Below are 15,945 nucleotides of genomic sequence, written 5' to 3' on the forward strand. Positions count from 1 at the left end.
ATCATATATATCATAAAGGACACAGTGGTGGTATCATATATATCATAAAGGACACAGTGGTGGTATCATATATATCATAAAGGATACAGTGGTGGCATCATATCGGTCAACAATAATAAATCGGAAGGCAGAATGATGTGCAGCGGTTTAAGAGTTAAAGCTGCAGCATGTCTATAAATCACATCTTATCCAAAAGGTTGTCAAGTCAGTCATTCAAAGATGAAACCATGGGCGGCGGGTGTATAAGGCTGGGGCAGGCTGTGCCTTCCCAGACCAGTCGACACATTATTTTTATTTATTTAAAAAAAAAAAAAAAAAAAAAAAATTTAGCCTTTATTTTTTTCCCTGTGTACCTGTGTGTCTGTGGGGGGGCTGGGGTCCGTCAATGGATAGGTGTGGTGACACTTAACATTCCAGACGGCCTGAATACATGCAGGCAGGAGCCCCCACCCACCCCCACTTCAAAACATGGTTAAAAAAGAACTTGTCAACAACATCCCTGCAGAACTCTAACACCATATGCTTGCCTGTACCTAATATGTAGAATTATTGTTTGTTTGTACATTGTCTGTACATGTCTGATGTAAATATTTAGCATTTATATATAAATAATATTGGGCATACTGCAGAATTAGGCAGCCTGTCTGTGTGTGTGTGGGGGGGGGGGGGGGGTCGCCCCGACGGAGGTGTCAATGGGTAGCTGCTGCTGATGCATAATGAATGAATGGTGAGTTGTTTAAAATGACAACATACATGTGTTAATTATTTGATTTGATTGATCCGAGAGACCGAGAGAGATTGCTCCAGAGCATCTCAGAGCATTACATTTTCAACTCGACCTATTAACGTGAACTGCGAACCACAAGGCACCAGCGCCAGCGGCCGCCGCTGTTGAAATTTATATAATATATATGCGCAGGCTGCTGGCTAGTGTGTGTCTTGTGCTGCCAGGGGTGTAGCTCCAGATTCTGGGCCCCATGAAAGAATGTATTTGTAGGCCCCCAGTGAATGCGAGCGCGCTTTAGCGCGCGAGAGAATTTTTTTTGGGCCATTTTTTTATTGATGAAAACGCATAATATGGTTTTTTACCTATACATTCGGATCAGCAGTTCAGCACCTGCACTGTTGGTGGGTGAGCCTAGTAAAGGATGTCGCATTGCGTTCATCTTCAATGAATGGACCAATGCAATAGTCTACCAAAGCCCCCCCTCTCTCTCTATATATCTCACACACACACACACACACACACACACACACACACACACACACACACACACACACACACACACACACACACACACACACACACACACACACACACACACACACACACACACACACACACACTTCAGAAACAAACATAGTATCATTGGGTCTCATTCTCCAACAGACTTACGACAAAAAGGGCTTTCTCTTAGGGCCATTTGAGACCTTTTCGGGCAAGACATGAATATAGACAATATATTATAATATAATATTAATTATTATGTTTTATTGGGACGGTTGGTGAATCCCAAAATCGGCCCGAAAAGGTCTCAAATGGCCCCAAGAGAAAGCCCTTTTTGTCGTAAGTCCTTGGAGAATGAGACCCAGAGCATCAATAATACACCTGAGTGATGTCTAGTAAAAAAAAAAAAAAAAAAAAAAAAAAAATTTTGGGCCCCCCCCCCCAGTGCTGGGCCCTTGGAATCATCCTAAGCTACCCCCCCCAGCTACGCCCCTGTGTGCTGCAGCCGGCTCGCTGGCCGAGGTGTCAACGACGAAGGTGTCAATCTGTGGCAGCGTTTAACATTCCAGGTATACAGGCAGTAACCAATCACGCATAGGCTCAGGTTAAATAATGTGGCCAATCACATCATTCACATGATCATCCTGAATCTGATCCCGCCCGCAGGCAGAGTAAAGCAAACATCTGTGTTCTGAATTTCAGCCCGCCGATCGCTTTGTAGAGAAGCGAGGAGGCATAACTATAGCTCTAAGAGGACATGATGAGAGTCCGAGTTCATCAAATCGTGGAAACTTTTTAGAGCTACTGTATGTACATTGTTTTCAAAGCATGATGAGATCTAAATTACGAAAAACTTTCACTTCATTGCAACTTGTGATTCAATTCTCACCAAGACGAAACGTCGCATTTATCTGCATTAAGGTAAGACAATGGTTCATATATTATTGGATGCCTTCATTTGAACACTTAATTTGCACTATATATAAATGAGTGGGGCTCGCTGTAGTATAGCCTAGTAGTGTGTGTGTATATGAAATCAGAACCTGGACAGTTTGCGTGAAACCAAAAATAAAAGGTCAAATTTTTCTCGCGCTACGAGCGAGGGGGCGTGCCCAATAGAGCCTACCTAGAACATAATCCCATCCGCCGTCTATGGATGAAACAATATCATTAATATAAATAGTAAAAAGGACAGGACCCAGTTGAACTTTGCGGCAAAACTTTAGTTATGGACAATAATTCAGATTGAACAGGGCCCGATTTGACACAGCAGAAGATAGATAATCCTGAAACCAATAACATGCACCACTATCCAGGCTAATACTAGATAACCTTTTATTTTTTTTGGTATTTTCCCCCCTCCTTTTTCTCAGTTTTTCCCCCATCCCAATGTTAGTCGTTATGCCAATTCCCAATCCCCTTCCTGGTCGTTGCGCACCTACCCCCTACAGTCGGTCTGGGAGAGTGGAGGCTATCACATGCTTCCTCCGACACATGTGTAGCCAATCAACCGCTTCTTTTCACCTGGCAGTGCGGACTCTCACTGAGAGAGTGTAATGTGTGGAAGGATCACACTACCTCCCTTAGATCATTTCCTCGCTGAGCAGGCGCCATCACATGCTTCCTCCGACACATGTGTAGCCAATCAACCGCTTCTTTTCACCTGGCAGCGCGGACTCTCACTGAGAGAGTGTAATGTGTGGAAGGATCACACTACCTCCCTTAGATCATTTCCTCGCTGAGCAGGGGCCCCGACCGAACTGTAGGAGTCGCTGTTTACAACGACCAGGACCCACCCACCGGCTTTCCCACCCTCTAACACTGCCAGTTGTGTTAGTATGACGGCCGGCCAAGCCGGAAGCAACACCGAGAGCTGGGCTCGATACCAGTATCTCCTGCGTTGGTGGCGAGCGCCTTGCTACTAGATAACCTTTTTAAAAGCATGTGATGATCGAATGTATCAAAAGCTTTTGACAGATCATCTTAACACTTTCAGTGCCACGGACGACATATCTCGTATTATTAGGCCCCCCACTGAGTGCCCACGACGACAAATATCATTTTATTGTTTTATTAGCGATCCGAAATCATATTTAATCAACCGAGAGAATGGAAAAAAGCGCCCCCTATCGTCTATCCCTGTGTAACTGCAGGTCAGTCGCTTAGTGATCAACATGGAAGTCATCGCGGGACGGGAATCAGCCTGGAATATATATTTACAGCAGCCAATACTCAATCAATAAGCGTGATCGATATTTGGAATGGCGATCAGGAATTGGAATGATCTTTTTGGAGAACATCTGATCTGAGGTAAGGAATCTATTTTACCAGTCTTAAGATAAGATAAGATATTCCTTTATTAATCCCCTTGGGCAAATTCATGACACACACATACAGCTCAACGTCTCATTAATAATAACAACACATCACAATCATTACATTTTTTACAGTAACAACGGCACAGCATAAATTCAACAGACATGTACATTTGTTGACACATGTCATCTACAGGAGGCCTGAGACGCCGTATGCGATAGTCGGCAGCAACAACACTAAGTAGTAAAACAAGGCATCGTCGCGCCAGGTGGCGGGAGGGAGGGATGGAGGGAGGGGAGGGATGGGGGAGACTGGGGGACAGGAATTGGGTTATGAAACTTAGGGCCCCCCCACCAACGCGCGTCGGAGGCAGCCGTCGGAGTGGGTAGAGAATGGGGGTGGAGGGAGGGGCGGGGGCCTCATCAATCTTATCGCCCCCAGACAGCACAGCTCGTTCCTCCTTCCCTGGAATCGCTCCCCCGCACCGACCTCGACCTTGGTTTGTTTCACAGCAGAATGGGATAGGGGGGGGGGGGGGGGGTGATACATGCAGCTTAAGGCAAATTGCTGCCATATGGTCAAAATTGGGTTAATTTAGTTTAATCATCATCACCATCATCATACCCCCTATTAGCGCGGTATGGTGGCATCTTTATTTTCACGTCTCTAATTTCCGTCGTGATGTCCAGAATGGCCTGAGACTGCGACAGTTCCTCTGCGTGGTTAGTAACAAGTCTCTCAAGAATGGTCTTCAAGCACGATTGTTCATCTACATCAGTGGTGCCCAACCAGTCGATTGCGATCGACAGGTAAATCGCGGGCTGATTTCAAGTAGATCTCGATTAATAAAATTAGATTAAAATGTTTATTTTTTTTTTATTTTTTTTGCAAAATCAACTCTGCCTCTCCTTGTTAACTACAACAAGCAATGCTGTTTGGTATTTAAGATGAGGTCGGACTCGGCACTGACAGATTTGTGTTCATTATGCTGCTTTTATAAAGCCTCAAATGACGGCTTACAATATACAATTTTGGCTGGTAGCTCTCGGCTAGGTGGTAAATTAAAAAGTAGATCTTGGTTCAAAAAAGGTTGTGCACCCCTGATCTACATGATAGATTTCGCCCCGTTCCAACATGGTCTTGGAGCTCAATTGTTCATCACCCCGCAGGGTGTTAAGGTCAGCGATCCTTTTATACAGTTCCATTTGGTTGTCTTTGATCCCGGCCATGTCCCTGGCCATGGGAATCAACTTCTTCCGAATTAGATTCAGGCAGTACTAACAGCTGACAGAGCCCAAGCCGAGCATGACAATTAGAAGATATACGTCTTCAACGTCGTTTATCTCCAACGGGAAAAAGCATATCGCAAGCCATGTCCCGTATGAATTTATGGTGTATCCCGCCTGATAGCTCCCAAGAGGGCACAATGGGTCATCCGCATGTTGCCTCCTCGTCGAGAATATGCGATCAATCGCTGTAAAAGCCCAGCTTATTAGATCCATATTACGGTCAAAAGTCGAGTTGATTCTGCTGTAAAGAGAAAAAAGAAAAGGTCAAAACGGCCGAGCGTCCCCAGCGAGGGGCAGATCCAGGCTCTGGGGAAAGGAGCTGTAGAGGGCTGGTACGGACGTCTCCGGGCGGGTAAGAGAAAGGCCTTGAGGTGTTCTGTGGAGGGTGGGAGAGGAGTAGATATGCAACTGCTTCTGGGAGAGGTTGGAGGAGTTGATAATCAGAGTTGTATTCGCTGAGATCTCAGCGTTTGCCCTATGTGTGATGTGTCTGTTTGTGCGCGATCACTGATGAGGAAATAAGAGAATCGATTTTTCAGATCGCCTCATAGCATGCATACGTACACATAATAAACGCTAGTATATCGATAGTATATTATACTATCGATATACTAGCGTTTATTTGAAAACGATTCATAAATAGGTCGAAAAATTTCAAAGTTTGTGTATTCTAGAATATTCCAGTAAATGTCTTTTTATCATGGAATCTTTATATTTTCCTTGAAAACAAGGGCTTTTCAAAATGCTATAAAACGAAAATGAACCGATAAAAAAACAATCCGCTTCGACAATGTTGACTGGAAAATGAGTCATTGATAAGCGACGGGCAGATTAGACACATAGCCACAATTTAAAACATAGATTAGGCGTTTTTTAACGCTAACATTGAAGTGGATGGTGGGCATTCAACCGGTAAATCAAGGTTAAGCAAGGGCTCTGAAAGTGTTAATAGATATAATAATAAAAAAAAAAGTATCATTATGAGTGGAACTCTTCCAACACTGGCTACAGCAGGTTTCTCTACTCTAAAAACATGCAGATGAATTGACAGGTTCTTGACATTCAACTGAATCTTTTCTCCCAAGTGGATTTTCGCATGTTTTCTCGAATCTTTTTTATTTACTGCATCGCTTCTCACAGACCACAATGATGTGGCTTCTCTGCTGTATGGATTTGCTGATGAATCAGAAGATGTGTACTTGTCCTAAAGTTCTTCCCACACTGGTCACAGAAGGAGGCTTCTCTCCTGTGTGAATTCTCTGGTGTGATTTCAGAATACTCAGATGACTACAGCTCTTCCCACACTAGTCACAGGAGTAGGGCTTCTCTCCTGTGTGAATTCTCTGATGTTTCTTCAGATTCTGTTGCTGAGTAAAGCCCTGTCCACACTGGCCACAGGAGTAGGGCTTCTCTCCTGTGTGAATTCTCTGGTGTGTTTTCAGATTCTGTTGCTGAGTAAAGCCCTGTCCACACTGGTCACAGGAGTAGGGCTTCTCTCCTGTGTGAATTCTCTGGTGTCTTTTCAGATTCTGTTGCAGAGTAAAGCCCTGTCCACACTGGTCACAGGAGTAGGGCTTCTCTCCTGTGTGAATTCTCTGGTGTGTTTTCAGACTCTGTTGCCTAGTAAAGACCTGTCCACACTGGTCACAGGAGGGACATTTTCTTCCATCCAAGCCTCTTGGTTTCTTCCCAGGCCTGACAGGACAGCTATCTGGATGGAGATAGTGATGGAGAAGAGTGTCAGAGGAAGGAGAGAAAGATAATTGGTTATTTTATTCAGCTTTAGTTTCTATGCAAGAGGTTTATAATGGTATGTATTAGGGCTGGGCGATTCTTGCTAAGATTCTTGCTAAAATGTTAATCACAATTTTCCTCCCTAAGAATTGAGATCACGATTCTCTCACGATTATTTTTAATTTTAATTTTATAAAAACATTTAATGCACTTTCTTAAACGGACAACATAGACAACATAACATATATCAATGTGCTTGACTTAACATAACTTATATCTTAACTTATAACAAAGTGCTTGACTTAAACTTAAAAGTCTCTTGTAATACAAAATAGCTAGTCTCTTTTCCTCTCTTATTTTAGAACACTTAATCAAAGTGATTCACTTAATGCTGCTGAACATAAAAAAAATAGAATGTAAAATGTATGAATAAACTTAGGTGCGATTGCTTCATCAGTAATGAATGTTGGGTTATGGCTTTAGAATGTTCAGAGTGAAATAGGATGTTCGCTTAGGGCTTTAGAATATTCAATTATGGTTTTAACATGAAATAGAATGTTCAGTTACAGCTTTAGAATAAATAATAATACAAATAAAACCTCATCACATCATCACGCAGTTCTGTCTCGACTGTCGTTCGACACTGGGTGTACAGAGCAGACAATGCAACATTTGAAAAGTATTAAGTAGCACTTGTCTAGCGTCTTGATAATTTTCTTAAACCCCTCGTTTTGAACGGTGTTGATTGACTTGATGGATATGACGATGCACTGTATAACGTTTGAGTTATTGAGGCTTGTGTGGTCTGACGGCTGGGATTTTGTGATGTGGTTGTCCTTCATTGCTAAATCATATTCGACTTTATGGTGACGTTTGAGGTGGTTGTAGAGGTTGGTCGTGTTACCTTGCGTTGCTGCGATGGTGCCAAAGCATTGTAGGACTCCTCCTTGTACATCACTGTCGGGTTTAATTAAACCAGAAAAAAATCCATACACTGGAATGTGCTCCTTTTTTTGGTATAAGCACAGTAGTGGATACAGCACTCACACCACCGGGATTTTCTTCAGTGTCACTAATTTCTTTCTTTTTTCTTTAGCTTGAAGATGTTTTGTCTTGCTCGTTCGACATGTGCCGTGTTATGTGTGAGCTCAGCTGTTTACTCAGCTGAGTAGCCTGGGGGGAGGGGCATTGTGGGGAGGGCAGTGAGCGCTGTGTGAGTGAGGAAGAGAGGATAATAGGAGTGTTTTTAATGCAATTGATCTCCATTTTGATGCAAATGCACATACATCAGAATCGCCGTCATTTAGAAATGAGATCGCATAGGTCTATGAATCGAGATTGCGGTCTTTTTACAATTAATCGCGCAGCCCTAGTATGTATTTTGGTTTTATAGTTTAAGAACAGTGTAGTCCAGAGTCATCTACAGTTATAGACTTAAACCACTTTGTTTCAAGCACCAGTTAGTCAACCGTTTCTGGAGCAGGAGTGGTTATCATGGCTATGGTTAAGGTCAGTTTAATTTAGTCCAGGACTAAAGCCCCTTTAGTCTCAGGTTATGACAGATTTAAGTGTCACCTTATGGATAAAATCTTACATCACGCTATGGGAAATTTCATGTATCTGTAACAATATATATCACGATATAGTATGTTTTCTGTAAATTGGATGAAACATTTGTCTACAAAATAACCACATAATCCATGACTACTTTTGAATAATCCAGAGTTTAAACTAAATACAAATGAAAGGCATTTCCTATTTTTATTTGGAAGCAACGTTGAACAGAACGTGATGCTCATGTTTCTTACTACAGACCCAGAACCATGTACTGAATACCTCTTCACCTACGACTGAACTCCTGTACACGGCACCAACACTAGGGCTGCAACTAACCATTATTTTGTTATCGATTCATCTAAACTATTAATTTACCAGAAAAACAACAATTGATTCTATATGCCATTTAATATTTTAAAATGTTTTACTAGTATCCTTATGCCGGCCTGCCTGAAATTTTCATCCGGCCCGCTGCCTCACCCAGGAGCAATTCAACTGGCCTGTGATGGAAATCAAGCGTACCTCGTGCTGTTGTGGAATGTCAGGTTATTGGACAGAGGTGTAGGGCTATGAGATATGTCAGCTAAGGGTTATGTCCCAGAGTGAACTCAAGAAGTGTCTAGAAGGATCTATTGCAAAACACACATACTTGTTTTTGGGCCTCCATCATATTGGAGACAGCATGCAAAGAGGCCTTGGGAGGGCAAGGAGAAACTGGGACTGGGTTGCATGAATAGAAAGTCTGGATGGGTTGCATGAATAGAAAGTCTGGAGAAGTTAGGCAATAGCCATTTTTAGACAGATTGACCAAATGCAATACGCAGTTAGGAAATCGAGCAGATGTGGAATGATAGATAGGTCTGTTATGACAGATAGGTCTGTTATTGCTAACCTAGTCTCTTAAAAGAGGGAACACACACACACACAGGGATACACTTGGTTGGGATTTGCCAGATATATACACACACATACACACACACATTTACACACATATACATGCACACACTCAACATTAGATTGAATACACACACACACACACACCAAGGTTGGTTTGCCAGGATACACACCACACACATACACGGACACGCACACACATGCACACACTCACATTGGGTTGAACACACTTAAACACACACACATACCAAAGTTGGCTTCCACATACACACACAGACTCACAAGCACGCGCAATATAGCTCACACACATATCCACACAGGCCAAGACAGTTTACACACATGCACAAAGATTGCAACACAGAGTCTAGGACACATCCACATGCCTACACCCACACAAATGAATGTATAAAAGGTTGTCTTGTGACGAATTAAATCTCTCCCTGCGCAGGACCTTCTTTTGAATTGATTCAGCCCGTGTCATCATTTGTAAATATCACAAATTGAACGTAAACCTATAGACGAAGTGATAATTACCTACAGTGCAAATGTCCCGACTTTAAGCAAACGCAGAGCGTTATCTGCACCTGCATCGTGTTTTTGTTGAATACAATCCACCAATTTATTGACTAGTAGAGGAGGACCCAATATTTAGTCTTCAGTTGTACCTTGTGTCTTTATTTACTTTTTAAGCTCGTCAGTCATCTGTTTTCACTCGACCCAAGCCGTGGTTATTCGTTTGCATCCAATTTGACTTTACACTGTAAAAAAATGTATTATCACAGGAAATTCACTGTATTATTTTACAGATTACTTTTGTTTTTCTACATTAACATTTTGGACGCCGGAGTGATATGCGTGATGTGTTGTTAGAATAGGCATATTTTAATTTCTAAGGCTATTCTTGGTTTGCTTCCATCATACCTATGGATCTACATTCTTAAAACATTTATGGGAAGTTATTGTGTTTACTCCTAGGACTTATTCCTACACACTAAAAACAGATGGGTCAATTCTATAACCCAATTTCTTGGTTAATCGTGTTGGGTTAAAATTATGGGTTAATTCTCTGAGCATAACCATTATTTGAGTTATTGAGATTTAATTTTGACCCAATTTTGACCCAATTTGTGAGTTATAATAATTATGGGTCAATTTTCTGAGACATAACCCATGTGTTGGGTCAGAGAGCTGGGTGTTTCCGCCGGGATCTGCAAAGCTACACCCCTCCCCCACTGGGAACTATATGTTCCAGTCAGTCAGACGGTCATGTTCACAGTCAACACGGTCCCACGTTCACAGTCAACACGATCCAACAAACTCTCTTCATGATCACGGAAAAGACTTCACTGACTCAAGGTAAGATCTCGTTTCGTTAGTACAGTATTTATATCTCAACCCATCCATTGTACATATTGCGTCGTGTTAACCATGCACTGTGAACGTTGTGGAACTAAATTAGCTAGCTCTTCACAGCTATCTGTCGCGTCATCAGCTAGCTAGCTAGCTAGCTATCCACCGCAAGTTGCAACTTAGCTACTCATTTCTATAATCGGTTCATATCTAACCTTGTAAAAATATGTGGTAACCTCTATTAATAAATAACCCACACGACACGACACGACACATAAATCATTACCGTTCAAGCATGCTACCGAAAGTGACCAAGTCTATGAGTATTACAAAGGTTCTGGCTAGTAGCTAGGCCTAGTTAACCAGGACTAGTAATGTTACTGTTATTGCTAATTTTACCGTGTTTTGGGTTGTAATGATACCAGATTAACTGGAGACTATCTATAGCTGTGTAACGTTATATGATTGATATCTTTATTAACCATATGTGTGTAATAAAGCTGTTGCCCTCTCAATGCGGTGACATAGCTGGTTCGCTAGCTAGCTACATACTGAGATTTAGCGCCATTTTGCGCCATTTTGAGGTCTACATTTCCATCATCTCTCTAATGTCCCGCGATTCGGGCATCAATTTACAACATCCTATACTAAATTAAGCAGTAGACTGCGGAAGCCAGACATGTGGTGAGGCTTTTTACACCTGAAATCAGTGCTAAATATTCTAGGCTGCTATGTCAGCAAGTATACTTGGCCTATCGTTCACACGTGGCTGAGTACTTGGGCATGAGGCATTCATTAATTGCAGATGTGTTCATTTCCACATTGCTTTCTCTTTTGTTTCAAGCCAGTCTTGATGGACAGCTTTGTTGCAGAAAAGCTTATTGAGTGGCAATTGCCAGAGCTCACAGACAGTTTTAAAGGTGAGAATCTTTACTTTCTTGACCATGAAAATGTTTCCATGACAAAGCAGTATTGTATAGGGTTTCAACACACACACAGGCACACACACATTATTCTGTTCTTCATCTTGGTTCTCTGGTCCTGCCAGCCTGGTCCTGTGTTGGAGTTAGCTGCCACTGGATGGCACTGAAATTACTGTAAAAGTATTTTTGTTTTCTGTCTTTGTCTTTCAGATCAAGATATCGATGAGGAGGCGTTTCACCTTTTAGATGGCGAAAACAATCCGGAACCTCATCCCCAAAATAGGCCCCAGGCTCAAGTTTTCAAAACTTTACAGAGAATTTGTAAGTGATCACTAAGTGTTCTAACATCAAGGCAGCTGGCGTATACATTTACATTTACATTTAGTCATTTAGCTGACGCTTTTATCCAAAGCGACTTACAAGTTCTGTGCGACAAGACAGCAAGAAGGGTATAACTCTATCAGCTGAGTAACAATGTTCATCAAAGTGTTGCGTGTTACAGTGTAGGTTAGTTTATTAGGACAAGTGCATGACATTAAGGTTAGTCGGGGTTAGATTTTTTTTTTTTTTTTTTTTTTTATCATTTCAGATAATGGTTGAAGAAGTGAGTCTTTAGTCGACGGCGAAAGATTGGACGGGATTCGGCTGTCCTAACTGGGATGGGTAGTTCATTCCACCATTGTGGGGCAAGGACTGAGAATAGGCGGCTTCTCTTTGATGACCCTCCGGGAGCTTGGATAGGAGTAGATCTGAGGCGGCCAGAAGACGCAGAGCGTAGGGGTCTTGAGGGTGTGTAGTTAGAGACCATTGACCGGAGGTAGGCGGGAGCAATACATGCTTTAAATGCAAAAGGCTAATTCCTGGTGATGCCAAGTCCCTCTTTTCACATTTACGAGTAGCACACAATATAAACGCTTCATCCACTTATTTCCAATGTTGTGAGGGAGTTTGTAGCAGAACATTTTCTTTCATTCGGTCTTACAGAAAGCACTTGCAAGGAGAACATAACGACAACCAGGCCCTGGCCCAGCCACCTAACGTACCAAATCAGGCTGCTAATACTTTCAATGCTGAAGAGCTAGTACGGCAAGTTGAGGGTGAACAAATGGCGGAAGATGAAGATAATGATGATGAATGGGACGAACTAGAGCAAGAGGGAATCACAGAGAGAGTAGCCCATTTTATAGCTAATCTTAGATCAAAATCTTCCCAGACCTTTACAAATATAAATGTTGTGGTTCAGCAAACCTCAAGTTTAATTGGAGATTTAGTGAGCAGACTACAAACAAAGACCATGTCGCTTTTCAGTCAGTTTGGGCATGATCAAAACCCACAGGTAGAGGAGCTCAGGCAGGACTTTTTAGATGCAGCTAACCCTTTCGAGGGTCTGGAGACAGACTATAAACAGATTAGGTATTTTACTAACTCTGGGAACTTCATCCAGCCAATTGAGGAGTGTTTCTCCGATAACCAAACTTTTGTACAGCGGAGAGACTCTGCCACTGGCACCGTTCGACAAGTTGCTCTGACTGATACCTTTCAGCGTATTCCACTAAAGCGTCTTCTGGTCAAGATACTGGAGCTTCCTGGTGTTTTACAGGCCATGATGGAATGGCAACAGAGAGAGAGTGATGCTCTTCAGGATATATTTGATGGAGATTTCTGTAAAAATCATCCACTCTTTTTGAAAGAGGTGGCAATCCCATTGCTGTTATACAATGATGATTGTGAAACTGTGAACCCCCTCGGGTCAAAGACTGGGGTTCACAAGTTAGGATTTATATATTTTATCTTGAAGAGTTTGCCACCAGACATCCTATCCAATTTGCAGTCACACTTCTTGTTGGCAGTCTATAAATCAGATGATGCAAAAACCTATGGCATTGATGCAGTGTTGCGCCCTATTGTGGAAGAACTAAAGTGTCTTGAGAGGGATGGCATAACTGTTAACACGCCTAGCTTCCAAGGCGTTGTCAAATTCGCCGTTGTTCAGGTAGTGGGAGACAATTTAGGATTGAACGCAATACTTGGTTACATAGAGAGTTTTTCGGGGAACCATGTGTGCCGTTTATGCAAAATACACAGAGATGTCTTGAAAGTACAGACACAGGTAGACGATACGCTGTCCCGAGATGTGAATACTCACGCAGAGGATTTACGGACAGACAACCCCTCTCAGACAGGCCTTAAAAGAGACAGTGTCCTCAACAGTCTGTCTTTTTATCATGTTACGGACAATATGGCACTGGACATAATGCATGACATCCTCGAAGGGGTAGGGCCATACGAATTTAAACTTGTGTTAAATGCACTCATAGAACAAAAGCTTATCTCACTAGATAAGCTAAACTATCATATCACCAGCTTTGATTATGGCTTTTGTGATGTGGGAAACAAGCCCTCTGTAATAAGTAAGAATGATTTAAAGAACCTTGGAAGCCCTCTGCATCAGTCTGCAGCTCAGATGTGGTGTCTACTAAGGTTACTTCCAGTAATGATCGGTGACCTTATCCCTACAGACAATAAGGAATGGGAACTTCTCCTACTCCTATTAATGTGCATGGAGATCATCTTCTCTCCATCTGTTACTCATGCAGCAACACAGTACCTGAGTAAAATCATTGAAGAGCATCACTCTCTTTTCCTGGATCTATTTGCTCTGCATTTGCGCCCAAAACACCATTTCATGCTTCATTATCCAAAAGCAATTCGAACACTTGGACCATTGATCCATTTGTGGGTAATGCGCTTTGAGGCAAGACATGGATTCTTCAAACAAGTCAGTCATGTCACTTGCAACTTCCGCAACATTAGCAAAACCATGGCTTATCGACATCAGATAATGCAATGCTACAGTTTCATGTGTGGGTCTGTGTTAAGCCACAACACAGAAATTGGTCCAGGGTATACTACCTTTCTGGCTCATTTTGAAGACTATAATGAAATTCAAAGTGGTCTCACAGGAATCCCCCTTTTCGCTGAATTGTATGTACCGGCCAGGGTCACTGTTAAGGGTACAACATACAGACCAGGCATGACAGTGTTTATGTCCTATGACCAAGATGGAGAGCCTCAGTTTGGGCTTATTAAAGCCATTTTGGTTTTAGAGCCATCTGTAAAGCTAGTTGTTCAGAGGTGGGAGACAATGGGGTTTGAGAAGCATTTCTTTGCTTACAGTGTGATCCAAACCAAAGATTTATTGGCTATCGATGTGAAAGAGCTGCTTGATCATCACCCACTACATGCAGTCCAGTCATACAGAGATGTTGACACTGTATTCATCTCTCTGCGCTATAGACGTTTTTAGACTGTGAATGACCATCTGAATGGCCACTGCCACTTGTAAATAGTGAGGGAAAAAATCAGGAAAGAAACACTGCCTTGAATTACTAGAAACACAGTGATAGCCTACAGTATATATTCCGAACATATTTTGAATAGTTAGTCTTTAGTTTCATGCTGTGGACTGCCTTACTCTGCTACAACTCTTCGATGACTGAGATACATTGTTGGACTGCTGGGATGGGGAAACTCCTTGGACTACTGAGATGACATTAATTGTTGTAAGTAAGAATGTGTTTAATTAAAATGGTTCTACAACTAAACACTAACCACTTTAAACCCTATGACAAAATAAATCTTCACCCGTATTTAAATGTTTCCATGTGTGTAGGCTATTGGCCATCTTGGGTGTCAATCGGTTAAATGGAAAACGACACTGCTGTATCTGTACACAACAACTCACTTTAACCTAAAATGCCTCTAAGCTGATAACCTTTCTTTGCTGCAAAAGGCTTCGAATGCTGAGCCACCTGCAACAAGCCTTGTTGCTACCATATCCCCCATGGAGGAATCTGCAGCTTCTGGATCAAGCCAGGAGGTCTCCACCGTAGAGGAATCGAGGGCAGCAGACCAGATTGTGATTCTACGACCGGTTCCACTATTTGTAAGTTGTTCAAGAAGCATGGATGGATCTGGAAGCACTTGGAGCCAGTACATATCTCAGAACTTCAATACTTAAACTAACTCATCTATACTCTCGTCAGTATTTTATTTAGCTAATATTTGACTAGGGTAATGTTTTTAAATATCAAATGTTGACCCTTGATTTGTGACACGTCCGAAATCTGAAGTCCTTGAACGGGTTCTCAGCCTAGGCTCCCGCCTATCCCCTGTGTTTTTGGCGTGAGGCAACAACTTCAGATGTGTAGGCTACACCGCATAGATATGCCGCTAGTACATCACAAGGAAGACATCTGTATGCTGCCAGAGTTAAATTGGTTGATGGTACTACAGCACATCCTTAACAGCTGTCATGTTTCTGTCATGTCTCTGCAGGATATCGTAGCGGCTCTTTCTGCCGCTCCCAATGGCGGGCAAATTCTGGAGAGCCTGGATAAAGGTGATTCCATCTTCGGAAAGAAAAGAATTGCCATGGTCAAAATACTGGTGGATTTGCTGATCCAAAAGTTTGGAGAGAGGTACGTCAAGTCTAGAGTTGATTAGGAGGCATAACTTGACTAATTTAGAGCTAAAGCGTCCGCTAAAAATGACCCCCAAATGAGAGTTTCATAATGTAATTTGGCTTGTAGGCCTATATTTATTTATAATATAATAATAAATAATAAATAATATTTATTTAATTATTTATAAT

Source organism: Notolepis coatsorum (genome assembly GCF_963971535.1).
Source record: "Notolepis coatsorum genome assembly, chromosome: 7".
Taxonomy (NCBI): Eukaryota; Metazoa; Chordata; class Actinopteri; order Aulopiformes; family Paralepididae; genus Notolepis; species Notolepis coatsorum.